Raw genomic sequence first — 16,927 nt, forward strand, 5'->3', positions numbered from 1 at the left:
GATATTTGAGTGAATTACTGATAAAATATTTAAATAAAAAACAGAGACAAATATTCATAACTCAAATAATGCAGTGTTTATTTTTGCCTCTTCCACATCTTCTTGTTCCACGTAATTAAATCCCCAAATAACTCATAATTCTACATATAATTAATAGATTAAAGCTACATTTGTTGCCCACAAAAAGTCCTCTAAAGACTCTTATATGGGACAGAGAAAATGTCAATAAATTATTTTTAGTAGAAATAGAAATGTAAACATTATTTAACCATAAATATGTTATTCGAGTAAAATTAATATTCCTGTATTAGGAGTATGTTTATTTTCTTGTTTTTTTCCTCCCATTCAGTTTAAAAATTTGATGACAATTTATATTTCCAATAAATTTTCTTAGGAAATCTCCACATGGTCATGCTATGAATGGGTGAACACCAACCCTTAACACCAACTCTTGACGTTCTGTTTTTTAAAAAATGCATCTTATTGTGTAGCAATCCAAAAATTTTATTTAAGGGAAGATTTTATCACAACTGATTTCTAGAAAATCTCTTCCAAACTTTAGAATAAATCATTAACATAATTCAATAGTATATATATATATATATATATATATAAAAATAGATTCAAAATCTGTCATTTTTTAATTGATATGTTCCCCCATTGCTGCAATAGTTGTATTTTGAAATCAACTAAAAGTTAAATATTTTATTTTAAATCCTGGAGTGCTTTCCTACATGAAGCAGTGACATTTGGCCATGAAGGTTTATAAGCAGTTCAGATAGATATCTCTGATTGTTCATTATTGGGCTTCTGGAAGATAATTTTTCACTTTTTTCTAGTTGTAATTTTTAGTAATTTAGTAACTTAGTAATTTAGTTTTTTTTCTATCAATTTAGTTTTTTTCTATCAATTTAGTTTTTTTTTCTATCAATTGAGAGGGTATGTGACAAATCACAGTAATGTTTGGCAGAACCAGTGAGTTTGCACCAAGAAAAATCACTTCATGTTATTAGTAATACTAAAAAAAATTTTGAAATATAATTTATGCTAATTACTGCACTGAAATTATGGTAATTAATAAACCCATTGTTAAATAATATTATATAAAGCATTATTTAGAAAAAAACTACTTATCTTTGTTTTTTAAATATTTTGATAACTATTTCAATATATTAGATTTCCTTTATAATGTTATATAGTTTATTTTATGCATTTAAATTTTCATCTGAGAACAGATTGCTAGAGTGGTTAATGGTACAAAATGTTTATGAGCCCCTGCTCTGCATTAAAGACAACAGTCCTGGAATAATGTGTAGCCTTTTCTGTAACTTTGTATCCTTCACTCATAACCATATGTGCTCCTGACCATCAGCATGGATAAGCTGTTTCTGTATCCAGTGGTTGTGATTAATTTGTGCTGAGACATGGATGTTCTTCTAGGAGTCCCCTCTGTGACATACAGCAGGCTTTCTGGACACAGTTGACCAGGGGAAAAGGTACAGTCCATGACTAGAAAACATCATCTTTCACTGTAGGAAAGTAATTGGTCCATAACGGGCTCCAGCCCAATGACCTGGATCTAATTGAATCAGGAACAGTTCACACATGCTAGTCATTTTGAACAGGACTTTTTCTCTCTCCCTTTATTTTGTATCTAATTGTTCTGAAAGTCATTATGTTATGTCCTGGACATACTAATAATGCTATGAAAAGTCACAGATTTTATCATTTGTCCCCTTCCTCCAATAAACACACGCAATTTATGGATGGTGAGAGGAAAACAAAAAGCAAATTGTGTAACAATGAAAGAAGCTTTTATTTTACATTCAGCTCATATGTTGTTAATTTTTACTGCAAGTTGGGAAGCCAGAAAAACATGTATTATTTGCATGATGGAAACAAAGTGATCCAACAAAAAGAGAAAGAAAACTCAAATTAGATCTATGGAAACAGTTGATTTGCCCATATCTTTAAAAATAACATGTAAAGGCTCTATTATTTCTCTAACATTAGTTTGTTGTTAATATGAGTAATATTTTTGGATTGCTACTACATATTTTGTCCTCTTTGGGGTGTTTTGTATGTGCTAACCACGTATCTGTCCCCAAAGTTCACATTCTTAATCTCTATGCTATTTTGCCCCTCTAAATATGAAAACATATACTTTTGTGTTTATGCAAAAATAAAAACGTCAGTTTTATGTTTAAGGCCATACCACATGTAAGTCACAGACAGAGTAGGGCCCCAGACTCAGGTCTCCTGATTTACGACAGCCTATACAGGGAAATTCACCACATGATTCTCTAATTTAGAGAACGCAAATGAACATCCAAATTTAAGATTGATGGGAAAAATTAGTGGCAGGAAAGAAAATTAGTAAAGTAGATAATCCAGATTGAATTAGAGATAAAATATGTCACTTAAAACAAATTATCATGCTTTTCTCTTTAGAAGGTTCATACACGAAACTATCATCCAATCCTCTCTTCTGTATAATATAAATAGGAATTCTCAAAAGTCTTACTTATTCTGTTCCCCTGTAGTTGCTAGTAAATGAGATGAGAAGCATAAAAAAGCAGGTCAAGTGAAATAAGGTAGTATTTAAAAAATCATCTAATCCCATAAGACAACTTTATTTATATCTACAAAGTCTGTAGTTACAAATTAAACATTATATTTAAAAGCCAGGTTTTGCTTGGAGAATTTCTGGGCATGAGTCCCATTTTCAGTAATGAGACCAAAGTAAAACTAAAGCCAAAATGGGAGAAGTATACAAAATATACTATTTAGTTACTTCGGAGAGCAAAACATTAAAAGAAACAAGCTACTCCATTTTCAATATTAAGGCAAGCAAATATTGATAACCTCTTAGCTCCTTGAACCAGAGGACGGAGAATACAGACTAACTTCTGTCCTACTGGCTTGTGGCAAGCAATGTAATAAATTCCATGATCTCTAGTATGAACCCTTTAAAGTAGATACAATTTAGGGGGAAGAAAGAAAATAGGAAAGATTATCAAGACATTTAAATACATTCTAGGAAAGAAGAAATAAATAACTATTTTCCTGGAAAGTCAGGAATTATTTATTATGCATCTATAGTGCCCACCTTTTACATTTTTGTGTTTGCTTTTGTCTACACTCATTCTTTCCAATTTTTCCTAAGGCCACATCAGTTAGGCTTTTGCCCCACCACTCAAATACAGCTGTTCTTGTCAAAATTACCAGTAATTCCTACAATGCTAAACGCAATATTTATTTTTAATCCATATCTTACTTAACCTACCTTCAGCATTTAAAACATTATTCACTAGTCTTTCAAGACAACACTCTCTCTTGGTTTTCTTCCAATACTACTATCCATTTCTTCTCATTCTAATTTTCTGGTTTCTCCTTTCTTCTCCAACTTAAAATTGGGGTGGCCCTGGAGTCAGGTCTTAGTCATCTTCTCTTCCTCTTACTCACTTCCTTGCTAATCTAGTCTAATCTCATGGTTTTAAAAATCTCAGTAACTAACCCTAAATAGACATTTCTCCAAAGAAGATATACAGATGGCCAACAAATGCATGAAAATATGCTCAACATCAGTAATTATTAGAGAAATGCAAATCAAAACTACAGTGAGGTATCATCTCACACTGGTCAGAATGGCCATCATTAAAAAATCTGCAAACAATAAACGCTGGAGATGATGTGGAGAAAAGGGAATCCTCCTACACTGTTGGTGGGAATATAAATTGGTACAGCCACTATGTAGAACAGTATGGAGGTTCCTCAAAAAACTAAAAATAGAACTACCATATGACCCAGCAATCTCACTCCTGGGCATATACCTGAAGAAAAACATAATTCAAAAAGATATATGCACCACAGTGTTCATTGCAGCACTACTGACAATAGCCAGGACATGGAAGCAACCTAAGTGTCCATCAATAGAGGAACGCACAATGAAGATGTGGTACATATATACAATGGAATATTACTCAGCCATAAAAAGGAATGAAATAGTGCCATTTGCAGAGATGTAGATAGACCTAGAGATTGTCATACAGAGTGAAGTCAGAAATAGAAAAACAAATATTGTATAATATCACTTATATGTGGAATCTGGAAAAATGGTACAGATGAACTTATATTTAAAGAGAACAAAGTTATGGATACCAAGGGGGGAAGGGAGGGGGTGGGATGAATTGGGAGATTAGAATTGACATATATACACTACTATGTATAAAATAGATAATTAATGAGAACCTACTGTAGAGCACAGGGAACTCTACTCAATGCTCTATGGTGACCTAAATGGGAAGGAAATCTAAAAAAGAGGGGATATATGTATATGCATAACTGATTCACTTTGCTGTACAGCAGAAACTAACACAACATTGTAAAGCAACTATACTCCAATAAAAATTTTTTTTAAATGTCAGTAACATAATGACTCCCAATTTCTATCTCCAGCTTGGAGCTCTGAGAGTCCAGAATCTATATAAAACTGTATATGTAATAACTCTGCTTAAAGAATAACTATAAAGATAGTTATTATCTAATTATTATAGTTATTAGGTAACTACAGTAATAATTATTTTAAAATAACTATTAAATGATATGTTTATTAGATACCTGATATCTAATAAACATTTCAAATGTAACCTCTGAAAAAATGAAATTCTCATCTCCCACCTCACAAACCTATTCCACAAACAGTCTTTCCCACTTTAATAGCAGCTCCATTCTTCCAGTTGCCCAGGCCAAGAATCTTGGAGTCATCTTTACTCCTTGGTTCTTTTCACACTTCACATCTAATCTATGAGGAAATTTTATTGACTATAACTTCAAAATATATGCAGGATCTAACTACTTCTCACCTCCTCCACTATTACCACTCTGGTAGGGGCCAACCCACTATCATCTGCCACCTGGATGATTTAAACTTCTCCATCAGCTTCTACCCTTGCCAGTAGCCCATTCTTTTATGTGCAGCTCAGTGATTTTGTTAAATATTAGTCAGATCAAGTCACTTCTCTCATTAAAACCTCTCAGTGATTTCCAATTTGACTCAAGTCTACAGGATCTGACCTCTTACTGCTTTTATCATATTCTCCTTCTCACTAAATATGCTCTGACCATACTATATGCTGTTCCACTAAAAATCAGGCATATTCTTACCTCAAAACCTTTGCATTGGCTGTTCCCTCTACCTCAGATGTTATTCCCACAAATGTCCACATGAATTACATATCTTTTTTCACATGGCCTACACTGACCACCTCATTTAAATTATATCCCCAGCACTGGAATTCACAATGTAATTTGCTTTTTTTATAGCACTTAACAGATAAAATATTTCAAAATTTGTTTATTATACTTGTAATTTATTGTCAGAATTATTCCACTAGAATATAACTTTCAAGATATCACGGATGTGTGACAATTCTGTTAATGTTGACTTTCCAGGCTTATTGTAGTAGCTAACATTGAATAGTCTGTCAATAAGTACTGAATGAATAAATGTTCTTTTGGTAAGAAAGTCACACACTACTGCAAAAGCAAATGATGCTGTAATGAAAAGGTGGCTTAGCAGAGTGGTATTTGTCTCCCAGTCTATATCTAACCAACTTCACAACACCTGTTAAGTCCCTTACCCTCCCTTAATCACAGTAAATGACAATTTACAAGACATCTTGATTGTGTGATAACAATACATTCAAATTCAATTCAAATACATTCAACTGTGTGATACAATATATTCAAAATACTTACAAAAAATGCCTTGCAAGAAAATGTCTTACTCAATAACTGTTAGTTGTATTACTGTTATTAAAAATAGTTTAAAGAAAATCTCCTGCTTGGAGTGATAGATGGGGAAAGAATTTAAAAGTTTTTTAAAAATTAATAATTTGTGTTTCCATCTTCTCATTTGATAATATATAATCAATGGATTTTGTACTCCAAGAAATATTTCATGTCAGCAAACTTTAGAAGAAAAAAACAAGTCTTATGTTAATCTAATTAATTGTAGTTTTATTTTAAAGTGTAAATTAAACGTTGCAATTAAAAAGGTAAAACCACACTTTAGTCTTGATAATTCTGATAATTTTGCATTTTTCCTATATTTATAATATTTAAAAATAAAAATGGAATTATATTGTATGTAAAAAACAAATGTCCTTTCTCTATGCATCTGTAAACCTAACCCTTTATTGAAACAAATGTCTGAGAATCATTCTTCACCAGACCTTTAAATTCTATGAGAGGGTAAACACTGTAAATTTGTCTGTTTCGTACATTGCTAAATGTTTGATCAGTTCCTGATATATGGAAGAATTCAAAAATAGGCTTGTTGTGAATTTTGTGTATTTTCAATTTCAATAGGCTATGTATATCTTTGCTTTACATAAATATTTTCTACAAATAAAATGAATGTGCCATGATTTTAATCCCCATTTTATAGATATTTACGGAGGGGTTGTTTTGGACATTAAAATGAAGCAGAAATAAATTTTTGTGAATGTATAACATGAACACCTTAAGTTATGTGAACGCCATCTTTATTTGTGCATTTTAAAGGTTTTTCATATCTAAGCAAGCTTACCTACAGATAATTGGTATTGATATGCATTCCTGCCAGTCATATAAAGATATATAAAGGGCCACAACCTATCCTCCTCACTCACCAATTGTGGTTCCCTGTTAATAGGAATGAGGGCTGTGAATAGGTGATCTACAGTCTTCCAGAATTTATCAACATTTCCATATAATACATACATAAATAAGCTGATATATATTTTTAGATACGGCGAGGTTTTTAAAATGGGCAGTGGTTTAAACAAAGAGATGTTTGCTCTGATTTGCTTTGTTTTTCACTTAGCGTATGACTTAGACACATTTTCTTGTCAGACTGAGGCAAATTGATTACTTTAGCAAGGTTCTGACTGAGTACACTCTTATAGTGCATTGACATACTTTTGTATTTGCCAGTTTTCTTGCCTGTCTCTCCTATTAAACTATAGTCTTTAATCTCTAGTTCTTAGGACCTGTTTGACCAATTTTCACAAACATCGGATACCTTAGGAAGGAAGGGGGATGGGGGGAGGCAAGGGGAGGGGAGAAGAGAAACAAGGAACAAAGTGTGGATGAAAGGAGGAGGGAAGGAAAACAAATGGCAAAGCCATTTCTCTATATACCAGTAGTAAATGACAGGTAACTTTCAAAAATTATGGCCACCAGATAGGGCAGTGGTTCTCAAACTTTAGTTTACATAAGACTCAGCAGGAAAGCCTATTATAAAGCATATTCCCACATGCTCCCCACAAAGATTCTGATTCATATATCTTGGACAGGGATAAGAAATCTCCCTTTTTATCAAACTCCTTGGGTGGTTATAATGTGAGTACTTTGAAAGACACCCTTCTGGGTCTGGCTACTTCATGCTTGAGCTATGTCCACACTCGAATTTCTGGAAAATCTTTCTTTGTAGTCTTACTGGTTAGCAAAGATGACCAGTAAGCCTCCATGACAGTACTGTATATCCAAAAAAACACTGGTGTCATGTAGCAGACTTAGCTAGCTTCTGGTAATTGATGCTACGTATAATACTACTATCAAATGGGCAGGCTGAGTGCCACTAAAAATGTTTTATGATTGTAGCATAACAAAGGATTGCATGTATACAAATGTGAATATTCTGCACATAATAAATTCAGTCTGCTACTGTTCATAGGTCAAGATCAAATCTTCTTGACATTTCACTGTTCTTAATTAATTGAAATTTAATTATGGATTATTCTATGCACACACACACATATGTATGTACATATTTCTGATAATGTTGCTCTCAAATAACAGTCTTCCATGTTTTTTAAGAAAACCTAAGAAGTGGGAATATTGACAAAACCTTCCATCCAGTTCTCCACCTGGGAACACTGGTAAGGTTTTTGACTAGGTTAGTTGACTAAGTTAGGGCTTTAAGATCTATAAGATCTAGGGATATTCATTTGTGTATGTGGACCTATAAATTTTATCTCACATTTCACCATACCCCAATGAAAATAAGACCGAAAGTTCTGGTGTCTGATGCAAAAGTACTACAGGGAAAATCTTCATTTAATCTTTATGGAAACTTCTACAACTGTAGGCTCAATCAGGACCTCTGACATGTATTTATTTACTTATTTGTCTGTTTCTTTAATTACTATTTTAATTTTATACTGCCTTACCAAGTTCCCAAGTGATTTTAAAATATGGCTATATCTCAAATTTAAGTTCCCTGAAAATCACATGGGCATCTTGATTCAGTGCATAGAGCCCTAAAATCTTCCTTTCAAAAACAAGCATATCACATGATCCTAACATGTCCGATCAATAGCCCTTTGAGAATCAACTGCTGTCTAGCATTTTGACTCCTCTCACACATGTTTGTAGGCAGCTGTTACACTCAAAAAAAGCCAAGGTGGAGCACCTTAGGTCAATTCTTTTCTAGCCTCTTATGCAAGCTGTTACTGTTTTCAGTCTTTAAGTAAAGTCTCAAATTTCAGTTTGGACCTGAGAGTCGGAAGTAAAAGTGCAGGAACCTCACTTATATACGGGAGTTCTCCACAGGATCCTGTTCAGCTCTCTAAACTCTACAAGGGCTGGGGGTTGAAGCCCCAGTGACTGTAAAAGGTTACATTTCCCTTCTTTGTACACACATTTTTCTTTTGGAACGTCTTAGCGAGAGATGGCTGGGGTAAGCCTGTGTTCCCTGGATCAAAGATCATAGTAATATTGCCGACTAATTAATAATTAAAATAAGTGCATTCTATTGCTTCTAGACCCTTGTTATACTATTATATTGCTTTAAAACCTACAGAAACTTCATTTATTTAAACTTTACTACTCTAAAAATTAAAGAATACATAGTCTGACAACAGCCTATTTATGACAATTACTAAAAATATTTAAGAACTTGCAAAACCATAAAATAATTTATCAGATAAAACAAAGAATTGTTTTGTATCTTATACAACTGATTTGTTTGTAATGCCATAAGCATAGCGAAAGAGTGCATTTCTGTTTGGAAATAAAAACATTTTCAGTTTGACAAAAAAGAAATCTTTACTAGACAGACTATAAACAATGCACTCCCAAAGGGGTTTATAATATGATAACAAAATAATATTGACACACTTCCCATCTAGAAAATATTTTTAAAGTACATTCTATCTTCATTTGATGTAAGAATATGCCCACCGGACTTCCCTGGTGGTGCAGTGGTTGAGAGTACACCTGCCGATACAGGGGACACGGGTTCGTGCCCCGGTCCAGGAGGATCCCACATGCCGCGGAGCGGCTGGGCCTGTGAGCCATGGCCGCTGAGCCTGCGCGTCCGGAGCCTGTGCTCCGCAGTGGGAGAGGCCACAGTGGTGAGAGGCCCACGTACCGCAACCTTGGAGCTTCTGTATATTTTTCAATAATAAAAATCTTTCTCTGTGCTTAAAGCTTGAGATGTAAACTGACACTAGAATGACTAAGGCAATTTTGAATGATTTAAAAAAGAAAAACCCAGTTGCTCCCAGAGAGACCACAGATTCAGAAAACTCCTGCCAAGCACAGATATATCACACTATTTGGCTGGTGGTTTGAACATGAGAATCATCTTGGCTATAAATAGCACGGTGAGCCAGAGACAAAATTATGATCGTGATGGTGTAGTAACTTTTTTCTGGAGTGCTTCTAATTCATGTTGTATTCCCCTTATTTTGCCCTGCCCTTCACTTCCTCATCCAGCAAATGTCTATGCTGGATTCTGATTCCATTCCCACAGAGTATCCTCTCCACTAGGAGAAAGCGCTCTCCTAAGGTGCCTTTGTGAACTGGTTGACTGGAATAGTCCATCCTGGAATATCTGAATTTCAAAAAATCATCAGTATACAAAAAAAGTCTGTCTCTAAGTGGGTTATTTTTCAGAGCCTGGAAGGTAATGAGAATGGGAGTTTTTCCTATGTACTAGTCTGTTCTTGAGAAAAAACTAGTGGAAAGACCTGTTTAGCTTTCAAGTCTTTAGATATACCCTTTTAATTTCATTTTCTATGCAACAACCAAGAAGCCTATGAAGAAAGGTTACTTGAGAACATTCATGTAGGAGGGTTAAGGTAGTTTCTGTGTATGAAGGGGTGTGTAGTGGGGAGATATGGCAAGGTCCGCTCAGAGTGTCTTTCACGTGAACATTCTACAATATTTAGACTTGCTGTTGTACTCTTAAAATGACCTTTGCAGACAAGAGGGCCTTGCCAAAATCAAGGGACTGTGATGAGAATGGATAAATTGCTTCCCTTCTTCCAAGCAGTTGCAGGTCACCTTGTGAAGAAGGAAAGAGGCCAAGTAAAATACCACTTCTGTGTCTTTTGTCATCTTACACATTTGGACAGCCACTATATTCAACTGCTGTATTCTATTTCTGTTCTAACTAACCTAGCAGGATGAATAACAACATGAGAAAAGAGGACACCGTATATTCTTTCCTTGTATTAATTTCCATAATTGTCATAATAGTCAATTAATTTAGCCTAGTACTTAGAAGTTTTAGAAATGTGAACAAGCAGGAGTAAACAAAAGGATACAGTGTTCTTTTTGAAGAAACAAACGTAATGTTTTATGTGACAATCTACTAAACTGAAAAAAATAAAACGTAAAATTAAAAGATGAACATCTAGCAAATGTATCAAATATGTCAGTGGACTTCTAAAAGTGCATTATTCATTAAGACATCAATGGAGGGATTGTTGTTTCATTACTGATAAGAACTAATACCTGAAATTTCTGTGGGATAATTTTCTCTAAAACATTCAAAGGACTTTCACTCTTAATGGACTTAAACTTCCTTACCTTATAGATCTTGCTATTGGGCAGAGGAAGTGAGCTTACTTTTCACTTAACTGCTGAACTAAGATGTGAGATATGTGTATTTTATTCCTTCAATGGGAATCCATAAGAATAGAGAGAGGCATATATGGCTAGAATATTTCCAGAATTATGAAAGTATGTCATTTATAGAATTTGTCTTTCTTCCTATGGCTGGACAACATCAGCTGTGATTTTTTTTTCTTATCATAACCCTGGCTCACTGGAAGATCCTACTCAATCTTTCTCAAATGGAATAGCTAAGCCCTTCTTCTCTCCTTTTAATTTCTCTATTTGTGTGTATCTCTCTCTCTCTTTTTTTTTTGATAAACTGACAATCCATACACCAGAGCAGAATGATAGTAACTTATACTTCACATTCTCCTTAACAGATTTAATGAATTTTGATAGCTCTCTCATGTTCATGGGGGATGCCATCCTTTTTATTTTGAGAAGTGATGACTAATGATCTGTGACTTCTTACTGTGTCTGTCCGCCCCTAATGCCTGATCTTTCAAATCAACAAAGTTTTCTGTTGGAATTTCATGTAGTGGGCAATTTGTCAACTGGCTTAAAGGCAATATGGAGCAGCATGATCTATTTTTTTGTGTTAGCAATATCTATTGGCAATGTGGGGAGATGGACAGGATGCATGAAAAAGAGGCTAAAATCTTAGAGATCACTTGTGTGAGATGACGGGCCTTGAGGATGAAACCTAGAGAACTGCAGTGGGCATGGAGAGTTGGGGGAGACATTCAAGAGAAATTCCAGATGTATCTGGATAGGACTTGAAAAGTGAATGGACAGGGCCATACAGGAGCTGGTGTCTCAGAAGAACTGGGAACTCCTAGCTTGGGTGACAAGCTGATTGTAATATTATCAATTGAAAGAAAGAAGCCGAGGTTTCAAACAGATGTATATACTTTACTATGTTAATTTGATGCAATTGGAAAATACTAGGAGTAGTTATTCAGCCAGTACTTGGAAATACAGATGTAGAAATCGGAAGGGAAATATGTCTAAAAGTACAATTTCCATACTTTCCATACCTCTTCCTTGAGGCAGAGCTTTCATACATTTCTGTCTCCTCAACACCAAGCAAAATATCAGGCACTTAATAGGCACTCAGAAAGGATTTGGCAAATTGAAAACTAGGAAATGTCATATGGCTTAAAGATAGTGAATCCTAGTTACCCACCGAATTCCTAAGCAGTAAAGTAAAATTGATATCATTATTCAAATAGAGGCCAAATATTTTCTAGGGTTGTGGCATTAGAGATTCACGTGTAGGATCAAGGGCTGTAGTCACTGTTCTTGTAGGCCTCAATCATTTCTTGCACGCTGTTGTCCTGTGACTCTCAAATTACTAAAGCAAAGTAACTCGCCAGGAGAACTGGCAAATTAACTCTACTATTCAAGCTCACCAGTTTCAATTCTGTGGCTCATTGTCTGTGTAAAATATGTATATTTTCCTTAGAAGGAGAATTTTTTGTTTGTTTGTTTAAATACAGTCATAAATAGCTTTAAACTGTCTTAATATAGGTATGGCTTTTTTCCAGGGATTGAATTTATTCGACAAGTTCCTTGCACCTTTATTCCTGACAGAGGCAGGATAAAATTCTATCAAATACAGGCACTTTCAAATATATGTATTTAAATGCAATGAAGATGCAGTACCCAAATCCAGCAGCCTTAAAAGATTTACTGTGCCAGGGAGAAAGCCATTACAAGAAATATGTATTGAGCACTTTTTTTTTTTTTTTTTTGCGGTACGCAGGCCTCTCACTGTTGTGGCCTCTCCTGTTGCGGAGCACAGGCTCCGGACGCGCAGGCTCAGCGGCCATGGCTCACGGGCCCAGCCGCTCCGCGGCATGTGGGATCTTCCCGGACCGGGGCACGAACCCGCATCCCCTGCATCGGCAGGCGGACTCTCAACCACTGTGCCGCCAGGGAAGCCCTTGAGCACTTTTACACATTGTACATGGATAGGCTTATGGGCTTGGGCCACAATGTTTAAGAAATATATTACAATCTGCCCTCCCTCCTATAAAGGTCAGGGGAAAATAAACAGGCAAATTCTATATAGAATGATCAAAGCCACCATAGGGACTAGTAGGATGCAAGGAAGGGCTTCCGATCAGTGGTCATGCCTTTCCAGAGGAACTGTCTGTCTTAGCATGCAAAGCATCAATGAAATATCAGTGTGAATTAGACTGTTGATTAAAAAAAAAAAAAACGAGGAATGATTCAGGAAGAACAGCAAATTCCTGGAGGCTAGAAAGAGCATGGTGAGTTTAAGGCAGTGCAAGTGGTTGAGTATGTCTGGCAGAGAAAAGTATGCAGGGTGACTGATGAGAGCTTAGGGTTAATTATGCCCATTATGTGGAAATAAAAGATGTTAAAGGTCAGCCTGCTAGCCAGTATAAGTAGGTCAATGAACAACAACATGAAAATCAGAGGGACCATGATACAGTGATATTTGTGGTATCATTGTGACCCTTGTTATTAGTTGTTAATTAAAGAGATTTAGACAGGTACTTCCCTGGTGGTACAGTGGTTAAGAATCTGCCTGCCAATGCAGGGGCCACAGGTTCGAGCCCCGGTCCAGGAAGATCCCACATGCCGCGGAGCAACTAACCCCGTGCGCCACAACTACTGAGTCTGTGCTCTAAAGCCTGCAAGCCACAACTGCTGAGCCCTCAAGCCACAACTACGGAAGCCCGTGTGCCTAGAGCCCATGCTCCTCAACAAAAGAAGCCACCACGATGAGAAGCACGTGCACTGCAACAAAGAGTAGCCTGCACGCAGCAATGCAGACCCTATGCAGCCAAAAATAAATAAATAAAAGAAATACATTTTTTAAAAAGTGAGATTTAGACAAAAAAATTATGTTTGAGCAACTGAAAGACAGTGAATTATTGATAATTTATCCATTTAATGCTTGTATTAGATGCCCAGAGTATAAATATATAAATTATTAATATTTTTTAAAAAATACTGCACTTCTAATAATGAAGATGAATGTTCTGGACTTTGTTAGAGACACTCCATGCATGAACTAATTCATCATCATCTAGAATCTAAAATGTGCTTTCATATTTCTATTGCATAATTATTTTTTGCTGTATAACTATGGTGATTGCATAAACTTTCATCCAAACTGGGACATTTTTGAGGGTGAAAGATGTGTTATAAATAATTACACAAGGACAATAGGCATAAACATGAACTGTCCTGGGCAAACCCAGGACTGGCTATGATTCTTATTCAAAATGTGTGTTTCATTTTAAAGTGTGCTTAAATGATTGCAATTATGTAAAATTTGGAATAGTGTTTTGAAATGGAACACCCTTTTCTCTTTTAATTAGATGTGTTTTAATCCTTTAATATTCTAAAGTTGGTGAACTACTCCATTTTGCCTTCCTAGTTTCACCTTCACATTTTTATTTGTCAGTATACTTAGTAAATAACTGGCAGAAATAGATAAAATGAAGATGATAAATTTCTAATTTGTGACACCAGCTGTTAAATGTGCATACAGCTTTTTAAAGCAGAATTCTTCTTCAAAGTCTAAAAGAGGATACTTCATTGTATTTTATTTTTCCTTAGCTTCCAAAACAGAAATTGGGATCAAGTCCAATAAAAAAAATTATGGCCAATGAAAAATGAAGCATTATTAAAATAAGAAAAAGGGAAGAATTTGAAAGACTTACTGCAGAGAAGAACTACCAGATTGTAGCACTTCAATGGATCCTTATACAAAGACACAATACTCAGCTAATATTCAAGCAAGTGGCACATTATTATTCTTACAGATTGATACCTTTGCTTATTATCCCCTTGACTGCACACAAAACACAATAATTTGAATCTAATAATGTCAGTAAAAACTTCCATTAATAATATAAAGTGTTATTAAAACAAAAAAAATTATCTGTGGCTTGTCCCAATTGATTTTTGTTTCTATAACTGATAGACTGAGTTTCACTATACCTGGGTACACCAGGACAACTGACTTTGATAATAAAGAAAAATAACTGATTTCAGATTTCAAGTGGGGCAGTTTGGAAACAGTGCTTTGTCAAGTTTCTTAACTCCCACAGAGTGTAGCACCACAGGGCTCCAGGTAGATCCACAGGAGACGATGGAAACACATTTTGGAGTTTTATATAGTCCAATGATAATTAAAATAAAACCATGCAAGATGAATCTCATGCGTGACTATTTTACATAAATGGTAAAAAGAGCCTTTCTCTGTTGAATGACTCCCAAACCCCTACTGAATGAAATCCAAGGAAATTGCAGTCGAACATAAGGCTCTCTCCAGGGTCTGGCTCTATACCTCATTTCCCTGTTAACTGCTCGTAGCCTGGTACATCATGCCTCCAAGCTTTTGCTTCTGTTCTTCCTTATGGTCAAACGTATTTCCTGCTTTCATTCATTAGCCAAAGCCATCCAATACAACACTGAGCTTGGGATAATCCCCAGAAAATTTTCCCTGAGTCCCAGATTAATTTAAATGTCTTTAATCTGTGCTTCGTTAGAGCTTTTACATTGCCTTCCTGTTAGCAGTTGATGTGTTGTATTTGGTTTATCAGCTTACGTGATTCTTTCCCCTTCTAGACTACCCATTCTTCAAGGACAAAGAAACAATCAATAAATACAGAATCTACTGTGTATAACATAATCGGTGCTAACAAAATATGTCCTAATTTGAGCTAAAATTAAATGTATCGATGTATTATTGTTTGCAGTTGCACTGACAGATAATTAAACCATTTCTAAGGAAATGCATCTTGGTGAAGTGAAATAAGTATGGCTTTAGCTTAGATAAACTTAAATTTGAATTTCAATTCTGCTGCTTATTAGTGATGTAACTGATTCAATCACTTGCCCTATCTGAACTTTAGTTTTGACATTTGTACCCAGAAGCATAGTACTAAGTACTAAGGTTGTGGCTATAAAATATACATAAAACACCCTGTACAATGTACATGCTCAGTAAGCTTCTTTACCTTACTTCCTTTTCTTTTAACACTTCTAAATTAAAAAAAAAAAATGCCATAGGGCTGCATATCTATATCTATTTTTTGCATGTTTAGATATGAAAAAGTCAGACAATACACACTAGACATACTGTGTGTCCTTGCTTATTTCTGTTCTTCTACTTAAAATGCTTTTCTCCTAGCCCCGATCTCTATTTGGTAAATTCATACTCTCCTTTCACTGCTCAGCTCAAATCTTACCTTCTCAGTAAAGTCTCTAAGAATTAACGGATAGATCATCTGGGTTTCCACAATACCTTTGTAATGACTTTATTACAATATATTATATATTATTAAATCAAAATTGTAATGCCAAATGGATTCCCTTAGCTTTGAAAAATTTTGTGGTTGAAGATCATTTTTCAAAATAAATAATGAAACATATACTAAAATAATTTCTGGACAAGCAAGATCTTTTCGTTTTAGTTTTGAAAAAGCAATAACATTTAAAAACATAACACATTATTAAAATAAAAATATATATAAATCCAGGCACTTTTTTTTTTTTTTTGCGGTACGCGGGCCTCTCACTGCTGTGGCCTCTCCCGTTGTGGAGCACAGGCTCCGGACGCACAGGCTCAGCGGCCATGGCTCACAGGCCCAGCTGCTCCATGGCATGTGGGATCCTCCCGGACCGGAGCACAAACCCGTGTCCCCTGCATCGGCAGGCGGACTCCCAACCACTGCGCCACCAGGGAAGCCCCAGGCACTTTTTAAATACATTCATTGGTTAAGCTTTTGTGGTCAAAAATTAAATCCACTTGGTAAAAAACAAACAAACAAATAGGAAACAAAACCTAAACTAAATGTTAGAAGATATAATAAATTATAGTATGTAGAATTACATACATTTGACCAAGGCATTTATTACATATAAAAATATCAGTATTTGAATAGCACTGTAATATAAAAAGTTATGTTAAAGAAAAGCAACACAGATAATGTGTTAGAACTGTTGCACTTCACCTTTTTAAAGAAAAATTGGCTAATTGCAGTTCAAATTA

General features: G+C 35.2%; 1 protein-coding gene across 8 annotated transcripts in view; it reads right to left on the bottom strand.

Moving 5' to 3' along the window:
• The window catches only part of PCDH15 (protocadherin related 15), a 727,135-nt gene that overhangs the window by 299,955 nt on the left and 410,253 nt on the right, over nucleotides 1-16,927 (bottom strand). The gene's annotated exons all lie outside the window — the stretch shown is intronic.

Source organism: Tursiops truncatus, chromosome 16, assembly GCF_011762595.2.
Source record: "Tursiops truncatus isolate mTurTru1 chromosome 16, mTurTru1.mat.Y, whole genome shotgun sequence".
NCBI classification, from domain to species: Eukaryota; Metazoa; Chordata; class Mammalia; order Artiodactyla; family Delphinidae; genus Tursiops; species Tursiops truncatus.